General features: G+C 35.0%; 1 protein-coding gene across 9 annotated transcripts in view; it reads left to right on the top strand.

The window, feature by feature from the left end:
• Positions 1-20,454, top strand: part of CDK19 (cyclin dependent kinase 19) — a 164,287-nt gene that overhangs the window by 114,798 nt on the left and 29,035 nt on the right. The window lies entirely within an intron of this gene.

The raw sequence follows: 20,454 nt of genomic DNA, 5'->3' as shown, positions 1-20,454 counted from the left end.
TATAGATTAATCTCATAGATTGTGTTAAGATTTTAATTTGTTATACACTTAATTTAACCTCTGTGAGTTATATTTTCGTGGTTATAATTATGTTTAAACCATTGATTGGAATTCTTTTGGTGAGGAGTAATTAATTTGAGTTTTCTTTCATTTTTGAAGTTGTATATTTTGTGTAATATTATCACCTGAGTTCTACTGACAAAATTCACCATGGCTAAGACTCATTTTTTCCCATCCAAACTTGCTGCTGGTTTAGTGTCCCTCTTTTAAGGTTATGGCATCACCCACCTCTTACACTAGAAACATCTTTTACCTTTTTGCAAACTGTTCATTGCATTTCACATTCAGAACGTGTCAAGTTCTTTTTAGTGTCATCTCTAAAATATCTCTTCCATTCATCTATTACCATCCCTAGTACCTCATTCCTTTCTGGTGTTATAGTAATGGCCTCTTTGTTTCCTTGTCAGTAATTTCTTTCCTCTCCAGTCCAGTCTACTTTAGACCCACTGGCTATTTATGTAGCCCTGTTCAAGAACTTTGAAATAGTTTCTTATCCAACGACTAAAGTTCTAGTTTCTTATTTCGCTTTCAGGGTCTTACCACATTTAGCTCCAACTGCCTTTAAAATTTTTCTCTGTCCCTGCCATCTTTTACAGATATTATATTATTGAACTATTGATTGTTTTCTGTATCCTTCTGAGATTTCCTGACTCAATGGCCTTTATTCCCCTGTCTTAAAACTCTTTGCTCTTCATCTACATATCCAAATATTACCTGTCTTTTAGGGCGAAGCACAAATTTTAAAATTTTCCTCAAATTTATTTTTACTTAGAAATAATCTCTCCTTGTTATTGGTTCCTGTTATACTTTATCTGTATTCTCTTAGTATTTATGTGTGTAGGTTTCTTAGATTATCTCCTTGATTGTAAACTTCTTGAGACGGCAGAATCTGTTGTCTGATCCTTTTTGCATATCACTACCCCTGTACACAAAAGGTGTAGAGGAAATATTTTCTCAGAGAATGAATACCAGTGAGAATATTGATTATTATGGCATTTTTGATGAAGTATTTGAACACTTGTCCTTAGTAAATATTTATTATTTTCTTGTGTGTATAAAATAGAAAGGAATAGAAACAGTATAAATATGACTGCATCAAAGGCCTTCTTAAGGGCTTATAGTCCAAGAGAAGAAATATGACATACATACAGTTACACTGTGAAATAGGTGAGAGAATGTGATTGTGGCTATACAAAAGGACAGACTAAATGGTGTTAAACATCAGAAGAAGTTCTAGTGGGGGGCTGGGGGGTAGCTTCAGAGAGCATGTTGCATTTGAGTTGGACTTTGAAGGATATGTAGAATTGAGGGATTTAAAGGAGTTTTGGATGTAAAATAGCTGAGGCCAGAAAGCACTTGTATTGTCTCAGAATGGCTATATAGTCCTGCTTAGCTCACATATGATAATTGGAGTAGTGTGGGATAATCCTGGAAATATGTTGTTTGGAGCCTGATTAAAACAGGCCTTAAATATCAGACTATGGAGTTTGGGGAGTCTGTTCACTTATTATAAGTTACCACAAGTTTATAAATAAAAAAATGGAATTTTTCCTTCTGCTAAATATCACCAATGATAACTATTACCTTGCCTATAGGATGGATGAAATGGTGAAATTTTTTAAAAATATTTTTTTAGTTGTAGTTGGACACAATACCTTTATTTTACTTATTTATTTTTACGTGGTACTGTGGATCGAACCCAGAGCCTCGCACATGCTAGGCAAACACTCTACCACTGAGCCCCAACCCCAGCCCCTGAAAATGTGTTTTGAGTGTGATTCTTCCCTAGTGTAGTGCTTATTATATTTTATCCGTACATTAACTGAATGGCTCTGCTGCTCAAATAATTTACACGTGAAACCTTGAACCATCTAGTGTGAGACATTCTCCATAATTCTTTTCACTGACCAGAAATCCTGATATCTGGACCACATTGTCATGATTTTGAAAAAAATTTTCAGAAGTAGAAGATTTAAATTGTTACTCTGTAGATAAAATAAATATAAAATATGAATATAATGCTAAAAGGAGAATGATGGAAACATTTGAAGAAACATTTTTATGAGTTTTAGAATTGCTATTTTAGTCAATGAATAGGTTTTTTTTGTTTTTGTTTTTATTAATGCATCATTTTCTATTGCTGAAAGATATCTGGTTTTATACTACTTGTTAGTCGCAAGTGTTTCAGAGTAACTTACCATCTCTAAATTTTCACTTGATGTGAGAAACCTGAGAAATCCAAACAATTAAAGTAAATATACATTTTTAGTGTAGTAATCTAAAACTACAGACAGTGTTTTGAACTTCACATACAGAAGCATTACGTCATCAAAAAGGTTGATGTTGGGCTGGGGATATAACTCAGTTGATAGAGCACTTGCCTCACATGCACAAGGCTCTGGGTTTAATCCCCAGCACCACCAAAAAAAAAATTGATATTTTTCATCATGATTGGTTTCATATCTTGAACAACATTTTAATTATTTGATTTGGATCCTATCAATAGTAGAGAATTTAAATAAAATCCCCCCAAAATTATTTAAATTAAGGCATTGCTTTTAAAAGGAAAGGAGAGCTAAGTATATTCATCTTGGCTGAGATACAGCCTTTTCACTGTCTATAGATATAAATCTATAAATATTTGTAACTTGTAAACACTAAGGGAGGAAAGATATATTTTAATTTTACAGCAGGATATAACTAAGAGTAAGAAGATGAAATATAGGATGACTCATTTTTATGGGATTACTATTCCGGTAGGTTGGAGGAATGCCAAGGTATAATTTATCTCTTTTTCATATTATGAGCTTCTTGAAAGCAAAGTTCATACCTCACTAATTTTTGTAGTCTTGGTGTTGGCATATTGTTTGTGCTCATAAGTTACTTGAGTAGAATTTCAGTAAAGCATCTGGTAGTTTCACATTATTCTTTTGCAAGGATGGAGAAATGCTGGCTCAATGATAGTATCATTAAGTAGATTCATGGTTCCTTAGTTATAGAATATATGCTACTGGACCAGTGGTATAAGCTAAACTACAAGCTAGACTATCGTTTTCACTATTATATCCCAGAACCTAACACACAATAGTAATGAGGTTTTTATTAAATGAAGAATTTGAATGAATGTACCACAGCCCCAACCTAGTTCTCTCTTTTAGAAAATATTCATGGAAGTACTATTTCAAAACTTGAACTTGGGTTTTGAATAATAGTTATTCTTCACATTGGTGGCTGAACTTGCAGTCTATAAGCAAAAATAATATATGGTTGGCAAACATATGGAAATTTTGTGAGATCCAGTTAAAAGACAAAATAATGCTTTTTCCAGAAATCTTTTGGGTTTTGTTGTTGATTAACATCTTTTAAACATTTTGGGTTGTCAAAAATTCACTTGTATTAGAGACCTATTAGAAGTCTACTGAAGTAGCAATAACACCACCCAAACAAAAACCAAATAGCAGCGGGGCATGGTGGCGCATGCCTGAAATCCCAGTGGCTTGGGAGGCTAAGGCAAGAGGATTGCGAGTTTAAGGCCAGCCTCAGCAACTTAGTGAAGACCTAAGCAATTCAGTGACCCCCTGTTTCTAAATTTAAAAAGGGAGGGGGGCTGGGGATGTGGCTCAGTGGTTGAGTACCCCCACCCCAAATAAAATACAATAAAAACCAAAGAACAAAAAAACTAATACTTTGAGTGAGATGTGATTTCAGTTGATTAAAGAAAGTGATGCAATAGATAGTCTAGCTCCAGAGAAAAGTGCATTATATGATATAGTACTAATTGATACGAACTATAGTTTTTTTTTCTTTTCTTATGGTATCTGTTTGTTCAGGCAGAATACTTATTGGATTTTCAGCAGCCTTCTAGATTATTACATGCTGTTTATGTATGTTTTAAGTCTGTATTAGTTATCATTGCTGCATAACAAATTAACCCAAATTTTAATGACTTAAAACAACATTTATTACTTCACAGCTTCTGTGGTACATAAATCCAGATGTGGCTTATCTGCGTTCTTATGAGTGGATGGGTGGAGGTTGACCCTGGTTCCTTGCCACATGAGTCCCCCATAGAGCATCTCACAACACAGCAGTTTGTTTTATGGGGGTTAGAGGGCAAAAGAGAGTATGGCTTAACTAGATGGAAGTCAATCTTTTGTAACCTAATTATGAAAATGACATTCCTTACTTTTGCTATATGCTGTTCATTAGAAGCAAGTCACTAGATGCAAACCACGTCCCAAGAGGGGAAGTTTTTGTTTTGTTTTAACAGACAAGAGTTTATTAGGTAAAGTATAGATAGAGTATAGATGCCCAGAATAGGTACTGGGTTGACCACCTCTGGGGAAAATAGGATGCCTGTTAAAGAGTTGGGGATTTTTAAGGGATTTGGGTTCCTTTTTCTTGCCTTAGTTTCTCATTTCCTCTTAAGTGATTTATTACCCTTTGTATAGCCTTCAGCAAAATTTCTTTTCTGTACTGTTTAGTATTTGTGAAAGTTTGACTAACATAAGTGCTCACTTATTGCAAAATTATCTAGAAATATCTGTGTGCAATATAGCTTCTTTTCATATTCTGACAAGGAAATCCCTGAAGTCTTTGGTTTTGTCTCTGCTGAAAAGGGCCTGATAAGACAAATGGGTTACATATCCAAAAAAAAAAAAAAAAAAATCACTAGATTCTTACTATAACCCTCATGCCAGTGTTTTGGTGGCATTTGAATAATTATTGTATTAGAATTTTTAGCCTTACTGAGTTCTTATGATATATGGGAGCTTAGAGATTCTGTACTTAAAAAATTATTTCAAAGATAGCTAATCATGATCCATAAATCTTAGGATTACTCATGTATAAAATGGGGGCCATAATAGGTAATTTATAAGGCTGTTGACCCCCAATTTAAACTTATAAAGTTTCTGGATTCCTCCTTATTTCCCTTCTGTAGGTGCTCCTGGACAATCTGTCTTGATCCTATCAGTAATCCAAATGTGACCTTTATTTCAATCTCTTTCTTCCCCAGAATTCCTTTAGCCAGATATTCATCCTAACCCCTTCTGCTTTACAAAATAGAAAACTAGTATAAATATGTAAAACATGCCTTTTGGTATTAAAAAAATCAAAATACTATGTTTTAATAATGGTTGTGTTTTATTAGTTTTTATTAGAAAAAAAGAAAACCATATCTCTGCTATTCAGGCCTGTAACCACTTCTAAAAGGCAGACAAAGAAGTGCATTGTTAACTGTTGACAGTGCTGTGTTGGCAGGCATTGTACTGTGAGTATCAAAGTTTGATTAACGTAAGTGTTGTGTTACAGATATTCCCAGCCTAGTTTAAGGTAAAATGAAATTAATCACAGCATTTAATAGTATATGCTATTCCTGATGTAAGATAGCCTGCATCTACCTGTAAGCATGAAACTTCCAGCTGGAAATACATTTTACTTGGAAATAAACAGCATAAACAGTGGTGAGTTTCTCTGAATAGAAAGACACATTTAATCCAGAAGTACCTAAAATATGACACTAATATAATTTTAAAACCTAACTATAATTTTTAACTAGATTATCTATTTTTTAACTATATTCCCATGGTGGGGATACTTGTTTGCAGACTTAAAGTATTTGTTTTACCAACATATTTTAACTTCTTAGCATGTACAGAACCAGGCACAGTGGTGTATGTCTGTAATCTCAGAGGCTTGAGAGACTGCAGAGGATCACAAGTTCAAAGCCAGCCTCAGCAATTAGCAAGACCCTGTTTCAAAACAAAAAATATAAAAGGGCTGGGGTCATGGCTCAGTGATTAAGCATCCCTGGGTTTAATCGCCAGTACAAAAACAAACAAACAAAAAACCACCAATAAACCAAAACAAAAACCCATATACCAGACACTATGCAGAGCACTGGGAATACAGGGAGTAATACAGTTGCTTCCCCCAATGGGTGTATGGTGGGAAGATTTAATAAAACAGATAATCATAAAACAACAGGGTTATTAAAAATTATGAGATACATTTTAAAGATTAGCTAATAAGCATAAGGAATTGAGAATACAGATGTAGAACATTTAACTAGCTTAGATGGGGACTCTCTTGAAGGTCCATACTGAGAGCTGAAATTAAAAGGGTGAGTAGAAATTAATAAGGTAAAAATGAGTGGAGAAGGAGAGGATTTCAGGTAGAGGAAACAGCTTACATTAAAGGACACAGGCTTGCTTTTTGTTGCTGGGACAACAAAAAGAAAATTTAGGAGGAAAGATTTATTTTTGCTCATATTTCAGTCATGGTCAGCCAGCTCCAAGGTAGAAACTTCATTCAGAATCCTTAAAAGAGGGTAGAGAAATAGCAGGAGGTCCCCGAGCAGGGGTGGGGAGTATGGGGGTGAAGGGGTGGGGAGCATGTACCATAGTGGATTAGTCTACCAGTAAGGTCAGAACCTGCATGATCCAATCATTTTCCAAGGGTACCACCTCTGAACACTGCTGCTTTGGAGACCAGGCCTTCAATATATGAGCCTTTGTGGGACACTTCATATCCAAACCAGTAATGGTGGTTCTTAATTGCCCTGTTTAGAAGTATGGATTTTTCCGTTTGCCAGTTTCCTGAGCTGGTCAAGTTTTAAAGACAGACCACTGAGACAGTTATGGAGGGTTGGTTTGAGGATTCAGGGAGAGTAGCTTTATCAGGTTGTTCAAGTCAGCTAGTTGAGAAGTCATGAAGACCTAGGGCAGAGGTGAACAGCATAAAGAAGAGAGAAGATAATAGGTAAATATTTAGGACTGGAGTCATATTTGAGGATTGATTAGATTTGAGGGATAAAAGACAGAATGGAGTTCAGACTTCTGCTTTTGTTGACTAAGAAGCGAATCCTGCAAAAAGAGGCGGTTTTGAAAGGGAAAGGTAATTCAGTTTGGACAAGGTTCATTGTGATGATTGTAGAGATGGACAACATACAACTGACATAACTCTAAGGTACAGTGCAGGATTAGAGCCCTAGAAGTCTACACTTGGGAGTCTCAGCACGTAGGTGACTTCTGAAATCCTCAAATAAACCAGAATCAGAATTTTCAAAGAACCTATGTTTAGGAGTGAGCTTGGTATCAATTGGGGTAAGTGCTTTTTCTAGTTTTCTGACACTTCTTTTAAAATTGGGAAGTCACCTATCAAAGGACCATTAGTAATTCATTTGTTTGTTTGTTTATTCATTCAACAAAAGTTTTCTTTTAAAAAAATTATTTATGATATGCTTAGATTTCAACAGATATATACAGTGACAGAACTTCCTCTCTGCCTTCTAGGAAGTTGCAATCACAATGATTACATTCTCTATAATTTTTAAATATAGATTCTATTATCCAATTAATGAGGTTATTTTAAGGGCTAAACAGTTATGATAGACTAATACTATTTGTAAATGACCATTGTGTTTGCTAAATAAAAGAAAGCATAGACCTTACTCTTAGTAGTTATTTGTCCTATTTGCTGCAACACAATCTTATTTGTTTGGGGTGAACAATGAAGAACAGTGTACAGAAAGGAACATGAACTGAAGGTTTTCTCCTGGGAATGTTCTTCTGTAGCAAATGTAAAGGGAATTGTGCCAACACTATGTTTAAATAAAAGTACAGTTGTAGTCATTAATATCAGGCCTGCACTGTTCATTGTTTTTAGAAACCAGTCCAATTGACATTCTGATTGTTCTTGTTCCTATTATTCAGGATTGTAGACAATTGTGTTTGGGTTTTTCTGTCTTCCCCGATTGGTGCTGATAAGAGTCATATTGTGAGTTTCATGTATTTGTTCTAAATGTCTTGGGGTGGGGAATGAAAAGCAAATGTGGTAAAATGACTGTGTATCTTTAAGGCTGTTCTATTTATGATGCCAGTTAACTGAAATAAATTCAATCCTGTGGAAAAAAAGATACTATAAAAGGGAAAAAGCAAATCTGGAGTGCATGTAGAGCATCATGAATATAAATTGAATTAACTAAATTCTGCAAAAACAGATATTTCAGTGATATCTTCTGAGTGGTTGTTTTATTTATCCCATTATTTCCTTCTCTTTTGCCTTGAAAATACAATTGAACTAAAGCAAACCTTGTAGAATTGATTTGTCTGATTTTATTGCTGATAACTTAAATGTGAGCCATCCAACTACTGCCATTTCTACTGTTTCTATGGTAACCAAAGTGTGCAAACCCAGCAGTATCACTTTCTTTCACAGCTGGCATTTTTTGTTCACAGTAAGAATAGGAGTTTTTTTAGTAAAGCATAGTCTATGTTAATTGGGATGTAACTAGGTCAGAACAATTTTGGTATCCTTTCTTCTTCATTTAGATTTGTGTGTGGGTATAGGTTATGTGTGTGAACTGAAGTTTCCTTTTTTAAACAATACATATACTTTCACTGAAAGTAATCACTGTAGGTGGTCTTTTTAAAATTAAACATAAGGGCTGGGGTCATAGCACAGTGGTAGAGTACTTGCCTATCATGTGTAAGGCATGGGTTCGATTCTCTGCACTGCATATACATAAAGATTCATTGACAACTAAAAAATGTTTAAAAATGAAACATCTGTGTATATAATTCAGCATGGAATCTTGCTTGATTGGAGGTATTCTGAAATTTGCCCCAAAGACCCTATAGAAAAATGAAGTTTCTGGCACAGTGGCACATGTCTGTAATCCCAGCCCCACAGCAAGTTGAGTCAGGAGGATTTCAAGTTCAGCCTGGGCAATTTAAGACCATGTCTTAAAATTAAATGAAAAAGGGGTGATGTAGGTCAGGGTAGAGCACTTGCCTATCATGCATGAGATAAGACTTTGGGTTGAATCAATACCACCATGCACATACCCATGTGAGAGAAAAGAGCTGGGCGCGGTGGCGCATGCCTGTAATCCCAGTGGCTCTCCAGAGGCTGAGACAGAAGAATCGTGAGTTCAAAGCCAGCCTCAGCAATGGCGAGGTGCTAATCAACTCAGTGAGACCCTGTCTGTAAATAAAATACAAAATAGGGCTGGGGATGTGGCTCAGTGGTTGAGTCCCCCTGAGTTCAATTCCCAGGACTCCACGGCAGCCCTCCCCCACGCCCCTGCAAAGAAAAAGAGAAAAGTGAATACTTTGAAAAGTTAAACACATTTTCATGTTGATTGTATAATTTATTTTGTTTATATTGTTACTTTGAAACATAAAATATCTTGTGACCTTAACATTTATTTACTTGTTCTGAAGGGGAGAGGTAGTCCCAGTGAAGGGATGAATATTTTAAAATTATTCCCCTGTGCAGTTCTAGGTCTTAATGTACCTGTGGGTAACAGCCCAAGCTCTAGGTTTCTTTCTCAGACTTTATGGAAGAACTCATAGACTACTGTTCCCCTAACTATGCCTCTGCCCTCATCTCAGACTCTGTGTAGAGACCTTATACATAGAGCTTCCATAGGATAGGCTTCAAGTATGTTTCCCAAAGGTGTTCTCTAACTTCAGTGCTAGCTAGACTCTCTCTTGCATCTGTTTGTGTCCTCATTCATTGTTCTTGTTGTTTCAACAGTGCGATTGAAAGAATGTCTAACAAGAGTTAGTTAAGTGATATAAAACCTGCTTCCTGTAGTTCTCACATTTGGCAGTTCTTATTGTATTTTATTTATTTTATAAAGCAGTTTTTGCTCCCATATCTCATACTTAAAAATTATGTTTTATCTTATTGTCTTTATTTTGAAAGTGCCTAAACTCAAACTTTTGGTGTTAACAAATACTGTATAACAAGTGGTATGTAAGATGATTTGTTTGAAAGTTTACAACTTTAAAAATTATGTCCCCTAGAAGTCACATTCTCATTAAGGCCTTTAAAATTATACTGTAAATCTGCATTACCTTCTTTTCACTTATTTGGGCCACATTCACTGTGCCTGGCTTCTGTAAATGCACAGAGATTATTTTCACTGAGTTGCCAGTGACCTTCTAATTATTCATTCCACTTGTAGCTACTTCTTCCTTTTAAATTCTCTTATTGTCTAGAATCCTGTTCTATATAGGTTTTTTTTTTTACCTTTGATTTTCTTCACAGGTTGTTTCATTGGTTTTTCCCCCTCCCTTTATTTTCTCCAGTAGTATTTATTTTTTATTTTATTTTTAAATATACGCTTCTCTTATTGTAAATAACTAAATTTTACAAAATCAAACATCACAGAAATACATAATGTCATGGTAAATGACAATCTTTCCAAATCCTGCCATCAGAGATTGGGCAGAATACCAAAATCAACCTGTGCTCCTCCCTGTCCTACCTACCCATCCATCCATCCATCTATATTATACAACTATTTAAAAGCTAAGGGTAAAAAAGAAGGATAATATAACAGAATGATGCTAATTCTAGTCATATAAAACCTAAAATCTTTTCTAGTTCCTGTGTGACTCTATGATTAAAACCCCCGTCCAATCTTTGTCTTAATTCTCCATTGCTTCTCCTACTACTTACTCTTCTCCTCTCACATTGACTCCAGTCAGTTACCTCTACTCTTTCTCCAGCTGGCTAGCCTGCTAGCTCATCAAGATTCTCCCTAACTGCTACAGACATCATGTCCTTGCTCTTGCCCATCTGCAAACCTATGGCAGCCCTCACTAACTCTTAGAGCACAGGCTAGACGTGCTCAAGAAGGTAGCCAGTTCCAGTTACTAAAGTGACTTGATCTATAAGCAGAATATTTAAAACAGCAAGTAAGCCCTTCCTTGGGTTTCCTTTCTCTATAATCATCACAACTGTATTATTCTGTCCTTCCTAATGCCATGGTTCTCCTTAGCCATGTCTCTAGTTCACTCCAGGTACACTTTTTTTTTTTAAATTTCTGAATATGAGCTTTATGGATTTTTTCTTTCTTTTTGGTACTAGGGATTGGGACACTCAACCACTGGGCCACATCCCTAGCCCTATATTGTATTTTAAAAATTATTATTATTATTATTTGCATTACAATTCTTAATACACCTTTATACCACAATTTATCATATCTCTGATTGTATATAAGGTATGTTGACACCAAATTCACATCTTCATACATGTATTTTGTATAATGATGAAGGTCTCCTTCCACCATCCATGCTATTCCCCTTCTCCCTCCCTTTCCCTCCCACCCCATTCCCTATCTAGAGGTAATCTTCCTCTTTTGCTCTCCCTCCCAACCCCATTTTGAGTCATCCCCCTTACATCAGAGAAGACATTTGGCATTTGTTTTTTTGGGATTGGCTAACTTCACTTAGCATAATCTTCCCTAATGCCATCCATTTCCCTGCAAATGCCATGATCTTATTATTTTTTATTGCTGAGTAATATTCCATTGTGTATAAATGCCACATTTTTTAATCCATTCATCCACTGAAAGATATCTAGGTTGGCTCCACATTTTAGCTATTGTGAATTGTGCTGCTATAAACATTGATATGGCTGTGTCCCTGTAGTATGCTGTTTTAGGTCCTTTGGGTATAGTCCGAAGAGAGGAATAGCTGGGTCAAATGGTGGTTCCATTCCCAGCTTTCCAAGGAATCTCATACTGCTTTCCATATTGGCTGCACCAATTTGCAGTCCCACCAGCAATGTATGAGTGTACCTTTTTCTCCGCATCCTTGCCAGGACTTCTTGTTGTTTGTCTTCATAATGGCTGCCACTCTTACTGAAGTGAGATGGTATCTTAGCCTATCTTAGTTTTAATTTGCATTTCTCTGATTGCTAGAGATGATGAGCATTTTTTAATATATTTGTTGATTGATTGTATATCCTCTTCTGAGAAGTATGTGTTCAGGTCCTTGGCCCATTTATTGATTGGATTATTTGTTTTATTGGTGCTTATCTTGTTGAGCTCTTTATATACCCTAGAGATTAGAGCTCTATCTGATGTGTGAGGGGTAAAAATTTGTTCCCAGGATGTAGGCTCCCTATTCACCTCACATATTATTTCTTTTGCTGAGAAAAACTTTTTAGTTTGAATTCATCTCATTTGTTAATTCTTGGTTTTAATTCTTGTGCTATAGGTGTCTTATTAAGGAAGTTGGGGCCTAGTCCCATGTGATGGAGATTAGGGCCTACTTTTTCTTCTATTAGACACAGAGTCTCTAGTTTAATCCCTAGAACCTTGATCCATTTTGAGTTAACTTTTGTGTATGGTGAGAGATAGGGATTCGATTTCATTTTGTTGCATATGGATTTCCAGTTTTCCCAGCACCATTTGTTGAAGATGCTATGCTTTCTCCAGTGCATGCTTTTGGCACCTTTGTCTAATATAAGGTAGTTGTAATTTTGTGGGTTAGTCTCTGTGTCCTCTATTCTGTACCATTGGTCTACAGCCTGTTTGGGTGCCAGTACCATGCTGTTGTTGTTACTATTGCTCTGTAGTATAGTTTAAGGTCTGGTACAGCAATACCACCTATTTCACTCTTCCTGGGTCTCTTAGTTTTCCAGATGAATTTCATGATTGCTTTTCCTATTTCTATGAGGAATGCCATTGGAATTTTGATTGGAATTGCACTGAACCTGTATAGTACTTTTGGTAGTATGGTCATTTTAATAATATTAATTCTCCTATCCATGAGCAAGGTAGATCTTTCCATCTTCTGAGGTCTTCTTCTATTTCTCTCTTTAGGGTTCTATAGTTTTCATTGTAAAGATCTTTCACCTCTTTTGTTAAGTTGATTCCCAAATATTTTATTTTATTTTTTGAGGATATTGTGAATGAGGTAGTTTTTCTCATTTCCTTTACAGAGGATTTGTCACTGATATACAGAAATGCCTTTGATTTATGGGTGTTGATTTTATATCCTGCCACTTTGTTGAATTCATTTACTAGTTCTAGAAGTTTCTTGGTAGAGTATTTTAGATCTTCTAGATATAGAATCATATCCTCAGCAAATAGTGATAGTTTAAGTTATTCTTTTCCTATAGTTATTCCTTTAATTTCTTTCGTCTAATTGCTCTGGCCAGTGTTTCAAGAACTATGTTGAATAGAAGTGTTGAGAGAGGGTATCCCTGTTTTGCTCCAGATTTTAGAGGAATGCCTTCAGTTTTTCTCCGTTTAGAATGATGCTGGCCTGAGGCTTAGCGTAGGTAGCTTTTACAATGTTGAGTTAAGTTCCTGTTATCCCTAGTTTTTCTAGTGTTTTGAACATAAAGGGGTGCTGTATTTTGTCAAATGCTTTCTCTGCATCTATCGAGATGATCATATGGTTCTTATCTTTAAGTCTATTGATGTGATGAATTACATTTATTGATTTCCGTATGTTGAACCAATCTTGCATCCCGGGGATGAATCCCACTTGATCATGGTGCACGATCTTTTTGATATGTTTTTGTATCTGATTTGTCCAGGCACACTTTTGCCTCAAGCCTTGCAAGTTGCTCTTCTGCCTGGACTGCTCTTTCCTTAGACATCCAGCTGGCTCACTATTGTACCTCCTTCAGGTCTTATGCAAAATGTTACTTTCTCCAGAAGGCTTTCTCTGAAGAGAAAAGAATGCTTAAACAATGTCGAAGATATCACCTTACCAGTTTATTCAAAACAGTACCTATCCCTATTCCTTGCTTTATTTTCTGTCTTCATTATCTTCTGAATATGTACATACAAAAGAATATCTAAAATATTTGTATGTCATAAGGCATAAAAATACAGTGAATTGTCAAGAACCTATCACTTAACTCAGTAACTAGAAGATTACCAATAGTATGCTTTTATTTGTTGTTCCATATTCTCCTTCCTCCTCCCAAGAGGGAACAAATATCCTGGATTTGAATCAATTATTCTCTTCTATTTAAAAATGAATTTATCTTCCTGGGTAAGATGGCATACACTTGGAATCCCAGTGACCTGGGAGGCAGATGTAGTGGGATTGCAAGTTCGAGGCACTTTAGTGAGACCCTGTCTAAAAATAACAAATAAATAAATAAGGAATGGGATGTAGCTCAGTTGGAAAGGACTCCTGGGTCCAGATTCCTATTTCCACTCCTCAAAGCACTCCAATACTGGGGCAAGGGGAGAGAAAAGATTTATCTCGTTTAGTATATTTAGCTCTGCCTGATTTTAAGCTTTTTGAAAATGGTATCCTGTTGTATGTATGTAGTCTTCTAAAACTTGCTTTTTTTATTCAGTGCTTCCACAATTTGAACATGTTTTTACATTTGTTTATAATTCAGTGACTTTTTTCACTACTGTTTTAAAAAAATACAAACTGGTATTATGAACATTCTATGGTATATCTAAAAATAGAATTACTGAGTCAAAGGGTATGCATTTGTTTACTTTTGCAAGATGTTGTCAAATTGTTTTCCAAAGAAGTTATACCAGTTTATACTCCAACCAGCAATGTATAGGAATTTCCAATGATCTACTTCCTATTCTTAATTTTTAACCAATCTAGTAAGTATAAAATAGTGTCCGTTGTAATCTTACTTTACATTTCCCTTATTGGTAGGGTTGAACATCTTTTCATAATACTTATTAAAAATTTCTGCTTTAGTTGATTATCTGTTTGGACATTTTGCTCATTTTTCTGTTTGGTTGTTTTTCATTTTAACTTGTATGATTTCTTTAATCTTTCTTGCTTGTATGTGTTATAAGTACTTCTTCCAGTTTGTGCTTTGATTTTAAATTTTCTCATTATTTTTTGATGATTGGAAGTTATTATAACATAGTCAAATTTCTCAGTCTTTTATGATCGGAGTTTTTTGTGACTTGTTTTAAAAAATTTAAATCTACCTCAGGATCAAAAAAGATGTTCTCAGACTTTTTCTCTGAAGTTCTAAAGGTTTACTTTTTATTTAGATCTTCAGTTGAAATTGATGTGTGTGTTATTTAGATCTTTGGTCGCAATTGATGTGTGTGTGTGTGTGGGGGGGGAAGGTGATGATTCATTTTATTTTTTCACATTTATACAAATCCTCATCTGTTGTTACAGCATCGTTTTTAAAATAGTTGTTCCTTTTTCCATTGATCTCAAGTTGTTCTTCTGTCAGTATCATGGTTTCCATCATTGATTAGTTTATCTGTTCCTGTACTACCATCACACTGATAATTATCATAGCTCTAAAACAAGCTTTGGTATCTGGTTTTGAGCCAGATTCCTATTCCCACTCCTCAATCCCCTGTATAATATTCTTTGTATCTTGGCTATTCTTAGCCCTTTGCTCTTTTTTTTTTTTTTAAAGAGAGAGTGAGAGAGGAGAGAGAGAGAGAGAGAGAGAGAGAGAGAGAGAGAGAGAGAGAGAGAATTTTTTTTTTTAATATTTATAGTTCTCGGCGGACACAACATCTCTGTTGGTATGTGGTGCTGAGGATCGAACCCGGGCCGCACACATGCCAGGCAAGCGCGCTACCGCTTGAGCCACATCCCCAGCCGCCCTTTGCTCTTTTTAGAATCAGCTTTTCAAGTCCTACCTCCCGCATTACAAAAACTCTAATGGGATTTTTTAATTGAAATCACATTGAATTTAAAAATAAATATGAGGAGAATTGATATCTTTACTACATTGAGTCTTTTTATCTCTAAACATGAGGTCTTTATTTAGGACTTCTTTATGTCATTTAAAATAAGATTCCATACGTATCATGTACATCCTTTGTTTTAGTCAGCTTTTTTGCTGCTATGACTAAAAGATCTGACCAGAACAATTGTAGAGAAGGAAAAGCATATTTGAGGGCTCAGGGTTTCAGAGGTTTTTATCCATAGAAGGTCAGCTCCTTTCCTCAGGGCTTGAGGTGAGGCAGAACATCATGGTGAAAGACTGTGGCAGAGGGAAGCAGCTTACCTGGTGATCAAGAAGCAGAGAAAGAAAGACTCCACTGGCTAGATATATACACCCCCCAAACCACGCCCCAATTCCCACCACCTCTAGCTACACCCTACCACTTCAATTACTACTTACTTAATCCCTATCAAGAGGATTAATTCACTGATTAGGTTAAGTCTATAACCCAGTCATTTCTCCTTCAAACCTTTTTGCATTCTCTCACATGAGCTTTTGGGGGACACCACATCTAAACCATAACATCCTTGTTAATTTATTCCTAAATACTGTATAGTTCTTGTTTCTATAGAAGCATTGGCTTTGAAATATATATATTTCCTAGCTCTTACTTTTATTAAAATATAGAAATGCATTGACTTTTTTATATTATTCAATTAGCCAGATATCTCTCTAAACCCTTCTATGATTGCTAATAACTTATCTTTTGAGTTTTTTGATGTAGATAATGAAATCATCTGAATAGTTTTATTTCTGTCTTTATAATTCATGTGCCTTTAATATTGACCTATAGCATTGTATTTACAATACATGTTAACTTTAGAAGTGATGATAGTGGACATCCCTGAATTCGTGTGTGTGTGTGTGTGTGTGTGTGTGTGTGTGTGTGTGTGTGTTACTGGGGATTGAATCTAGGGGTGCTCTACCACTAAGCTGCATCCCCAACCCTTTTAATTTTTTGAGAGGGTTTCACTAAATTGCTTAGTTTGGAACTTGGGATCCTCCTGCCTTAGCTTCCTAAGTTGCTAAGATTACAGACATGTGCTATTACCAATCTTAAAGGGAGTATTTCCAGTGTTTTCTTCTTAGATTTTGATATATACCCTTTATCAAATTAAGAAAATTGTTTCCCGGGGCTGGAGTTGTAGCTCAGCAGTAGAGCACTTGCCGCCTATGTGTGAGGCACTGCATTCGATTTCTAGCACCACATATAAATAAACAAATAAAATAAAGGTCCATCAACAACTAAAAAGAAAAAGAAAATTTTTTTCTAGTCTAAGTTGCTGATAATTTTTATTATGAATGAGTATTAAATTTTATCCACTGCTTTTTCAGCATCTATCAAAATGATTGCATCATTTTCATCTTTATAGACTTGTATGGATTTTCTCATGTTAGACTATATTGGTATTCTTGTTTCCTAGATTTGATTTACTGATATTTTGTTTAAATTTTTTTTATCTATTCTGAAGAGTGAAATTATTCTGAAATTTTTCTTTTTTATGCTTTGTCTGGTTTTGCTATCAAAATTAAACTGGCCTAATAGGAATAGTTAGATAAACTACAGTTTCAACTTAATTCAGTGCTTCTTAATTTCTTCAGGTTTTCTAATTCATTTTGAATCAATTTGTAGGCTACATCTTCTTGACTTTGGCTATTATGTATATGTTTTCAAATTAGTTAAGTTCTTCATAGGATTCTTTTATCTTTCTGTCCTCCACTGGATCATAGTTATGTATTTTTTTCTTCATTTGTAATGTTGTTTATTTTGTACCTCTCTCTTCTTGCTCCAGTTGTCCAATGGACTTCATAAATCGTCTCGGGTTCATAAATTTCTGCCCTTTTGTCTTTTTCCTTCTACTCTCTTTTTGTTTATTTTCTTGAGCAGTAGCTGCTGCATCCTTTTTTTCCTCCTCCTTCCTCTCCTCCTCCTTTCTTTCTTCTTGTCCTCTTAATTCATTATTTCCAGGCTTACTTTTTTCCTAACATAGTTAATTTATAAATTTCCTTATAATATAGTATTGTATTAGCTGCGTTTCACAGGTTTTGAAATGAAGTATTTTAAATATTTAATTCCTGAGTATTTTAATTTTCTTTATGATTTCTCCTTTTACTTATGAGTTCGTTAGAAATATTCTAAGTTTTAAATTTATATTTTTATAATTGACTTTAAGTTAATTGAATTGTAGTCAAGAGAACATAGTCCATTTAATAACAATTTCTTGAGACCTGTTGGTATATAATCAACATTTGTAAATGTGCCTGAGAGGGAAAAACATATATTCTCTAATTATTGGGTAAAAAGTTGAGTATATACCCACTAGTTCATCCTTGTTAATTGTATTCTTTGGGTAGTATACAAAACTAATCTTTGTCTGCTTGAAATATCAGTATTTAAAAAGCTATATTATCATTGGTCTTTTTTCTCCCTGAAGTTATATCAAGTTTTAAACACATATATACGTACATACATACATAAGTATGTGTGTTTGTATGTGTGTGTATAAGTAAAATGTAACAAGTATAGAATCGTTGCCTCTTTCTGGTAAATTGAACTTTGTATCATTATATAATGACCGTTTCTGGACCTAATAATTATGCTTTTGTCTTCAAAATTATTTAGTCTGACATTTCTGTGCTTGACTCAGCTTTCCTTAAGCAGTTAATATATTTTAAACATTCTTAAATTTTTAGCTTTTAGGGTCCTTCATTTAGGTTACCTCTTGTCAATAGCATATGAATGGATTCTGATTTTAATTCACTATGGAAACATGATTCCTCAGGCCTAAGTTGGGAAGTTTTTTGCCTCTGGAAAGGTTTTGCTTTTGCTTCTTCTGGTGGTATCTAGGTCTAGTTCCCATCGGGGTCTTGGCAATTGTAGAATAGAAGACTCAACTTCCTCACCTGGTTGATGATTCAGGGTTCCATGTCTCAAGGGAATTGTGTATTTAGTATCTGCTCTGAGGTCCATTCTGCCTTTCCTTAACTCTCCATCCATAAGGATACATTGTTCAGAGGCTGAAAGTTGTTGTAGATATCTTTGACTCCTGTGAGATAAGGGACACTTTGAGAAATTTTCCTTATGCTGCATATAATTGTTCTGTAAGGGCAGGGTCCCTTAGAACACTTAGTTAGCCATAATACAAGATATGGCAGTCTCCTTATTTTCTTTATTTCCATATTACTTATAATATGTGATGTACTATGTATATACTTATTTATTCTCTTTCCACTAGAATATAAACTCCAAAAGGGCAAGAATTTTTCCTGTTTTTTTTCTGTCACATTTCTCACATCAAAACCATTGTCTATTGCTTAGTATGCATATAATCAATATTTATTGAATAAATGAGGATGGAGAGAATGGTGTAAAAAAAACAATGATGACAAGTCTTGAACTTTTACCTTGAAATGTTTTTGTGTTGCTCTGTGACCATTGCCACAGATTAAGTTGTACTTTTCTCTAGACTATTGTAGCTCATTTCCAACCTCTACTTCGTGCTTCATTGGTCATTGATTCATCTAACCTTCCAATCTATTCTTCATATTGTTCCCAGATTTTCTTTCTTAAATAGGTATGATTATCTCATTGTCTTGTTTTGCTTTGCCTATAGAATAGATTCCAGTTTTTTTTAATGTGGTATTTTATTCCCAACATAGTTTTCTAGTCTTATTTCTGTACAAATCATTCTATGCTCTACTCACATAAAAATACTCATACAGGCTCTTAATATGGTATGTATGTGTTTTTATGTGACTGTGTTCTTACCTGTAGGGTTCCATTTGCCGAAACAGTCATTCTTTTGTTTCTTCTTAATAAATCTGTGTCCTGTTTACTTGTAGTCATCCAAAGTCATCTTCCTAAAGACTATCTGATATTCACTGAAAAGAATCATTCTTTTGGTACTTTTCTATTTTGTCACTTTTTATAATATGCATTCTATTCTAAAAAAGCTGTCTTTCCCAACATGCCTTACTAGGCTTATGCTTCTTGACAAAGTCAAGGTCTTTAAAATTTTTTCCCTAAAGGTCTGCAGTACAGTAGTAATGTATCTTTGATAAGTAGTTACCAAACTTGATTCTTTTTCCAAACTTGAATTTTGAAATTTATTCATTCATCAGTTTTTATCTGATGTTATTTTTCTTATTTTTCTATGGTGAATTAATCATGTCTCACGTTTTTAATTATTACACTGTAGTGGCAATAACTTTCAAATCCAAATTTTCTTATTCTCACTCCCCTGGCTAGTATGACTTAGGCATCTCATGTTACTCAAACTTAGTGTCAACTATTCTTTGTTGTTCCCCATCCCAAACCAGTATCTCTCATAACTTTTCTATTTCCATAGAAGGCACTGTCATTCTTTTGAGCACATAGATTCAGAAAACTTTGGTGAAATCTTTATCACTCTTTCTTAATCTTTGATTTCAAGTAGTCACAAAGTTCTCTACATTTTCTCCTCTAAACACTTCTCAGCTCCATTTCTTCCTCTCTGGTCCCTTATCACTTCATGCCCAGTTCTCTTATTCCACCTTTCCTATAATCTCACTACCTGTAGTATAAAGCTCAGATTACTTCACCTGGTATTTAAGACTATCCAGAGTCCAGTTTCATCCAACTTCCCCCAACATGAGCCTTCTCCTGCTAAGTCAGACTTCTTATTGTATCCTCAGTATACCCATTCACAGTTTTTTCACCTTCTGTGATGCTCTGGTGCTCTCACTCTTCCTCTACTCTGCCATGCTGATTGCTGTTCATTTTTCAGGATCTGCAAAAGGATATAGTTCCCACACCCCCACACCCCCGTGAACATTTCCCTCAGTAATGAAATCTCTAGTTAATCACTTCTGACTTTGAACTTCTAAAAAGTAGTACTTATTGTTTTCATTGAA

This window comes from Spermophilus citellus (genome assembly GCF_964194105.1).
Source record: "Spermophilus citellus genome assembly, chromosome: 5".
NCBI lineage: Eukaryota > Metazoa > Chordata > Mammalia > Rodentia > Sciuridae > Spermophilus > Spermophilus citellus.
The sequence above is the reverse complement of the archived record's forward strand: the minus strand, read 5'-3'. Positions and strand labels throughout refer to the sequence as shown.